Source organism: Pundamilia nyererei, unplaced genomic scaffold (genome assembly GCF_000239375.1).
Source record: "Pundamilia nyererei isolate P.nyererei 1_Seehausen unplaced genomic scaffold, PunNye1.0 scaffold00749, whole genome shotgun sequence".
NCBI lineage: Eukaryota > Metazoa > Chordata > Actinopteri > Cichliformes > Cichlidae > Pundamilia > Pundamilia nyererei.
In genome coordinates, this window is record NW_005188150.1 from 15,596 (window position 1) to 17,175 (window position 1,580).

At 38.4% G+C, this 1,580-nt stretch overlaps 1 long non-coding RNA gene across 1 annotated transcript in view; it reads left to right on the plus strand.

The window, feature by feature from the left end:
* The first annotated feature begins 1,019 nt into the window (after positions 1-1,019).
* Positions 1,020-1,580, plus strand: part of LOC102202572 (uncharacterized) — a 1,626-nt gene continuing 1,065 nt past the window's right edge. Inside the window, exon 1 of the long non-coding RNA XR_312457.1 lies at positions 1,020-1,109. This is a non-coding gene — a long non-coding RNA (uncharacterized LOC102202572). The remainder of the gene's footprint in view (positions 1,110-1,580) is intronic.

The window sequence follows — 1,580 nt, forward strand, 5'->3', positions numbered from 1 at the left end:
TATATATATGGGTAAAAGTGTCATTAATATTAAAATGTCCTTTTAAAATGAGATGTGGCCAAGAAGTTTGAAGAAATATAACATCATAGTTGTATGAGGACATTTAAGTCACCACAAAGGACTGAATTCATTACATTGTGGTACAATTACACAGTGTCATCAAGATACTTCAACAGCAGCTCATTTCTTTATTTTATTTATAACTCATTCATAAATCCTGTTCACTACAGTCTGTTTAACTATATAAACTTTATAAACATATTAGAGAAAAACACAGAAACATCAGAAATTAATTTTTGGTCCAACACACACATTTCTGGATTTCTGATGAACCCTTTCAGTCTAAATGTTCATTCTAATATAGATCCTCAGTTTGAATCAGTGAAGTAGAACATGAGCAGAGGAAAACAAAGATGTTCTATTTGTACAGTCAGGGTTAAAGTGGATTCAGCAGGTGGGGAACATTCAAAGTGTTTGTAGTGGCTCAGCACAGGAAAATAATCAGAGTCGTTTCTAACGTGAGCTTCAGGTTTTCAGTGTCCAGGCTGTGATCAGCTGACCTGCTGCTCTTTGTGGATGTACACAACTGAATTCAACCAGATGTGAGCAGATGTTTCACGAGCTATCCTGCCATAGTGTCTTCACAACATGTTGTTTATAGTGTGTTTATACCAGACAGCAAACAGGTGGAGTAAAAGTAGAATTCAGTGAATGAATCCAAACATCATGTAAATGAATCTCAGCTACAACATTGACCCTGAGCTCCACAGGACTGATGTGTGAAGCTCATTTCTCACCACAGTGCTGATTGTAGTGTGTGTGTAACGTTAGAAAGAGTCTTGGTTTTGGACCTTGTAGTAAAATGTGAGCTGCTGAAAACTGCTGCCAGTTTCTAAGAAAGATGTTTGTGATGCTACGACTCTTCTTTATATCACACGTGTGGCAGCACTGCTAACAGCTGTTCTACCTGCAAAAACCTGCACTGGTTTATTTATCTTTGTGTGTTTCATGTGCAGAGAGCGATCAGCTGCAGTCTGCTCAGCAGTGAGAAAAGAAGACGTCAGTGATGGACGAATCATCGTCAAAGAGAAGAAAAACAAAGAAGAAAGGTTCAGCTGCTCTTCTTTTACTACAAACATCATAAATCCCTGAACATAACCCCCCCCAGTGCATAGGTGGCTTTAGACAGGGGCCAGTGGAGAACGATGTAGAGAGAGAGGATGGAGATGAGGAGGAGCTGAGGAGCAGGATGACAGAGAGACAGAGGAGTTAGTTGGAGAGGATGCAGAGAGGGACAGTCCTGAGAGTGAGGAGGAAGACGAGCTGTGAGGGAGAGGAAGAGGGACAACCAGCGGTTTGTGATGTTGAACAGACCTGTGTGTCTGTGAGTGTCGTGTCATTACAATTCATACAGTCATTGTAACTGACAGTAATGAACAATAATGACAGAATAATAATGCTGTTATTGTGTATTTATTTATTTATATTTCTTCATACATTCTTATATAGTTCTATATTGTGTATTTTGTTGTACAGTTATTTTATTTTCAACTTTAATTTATATATTTTATCTTATTCTT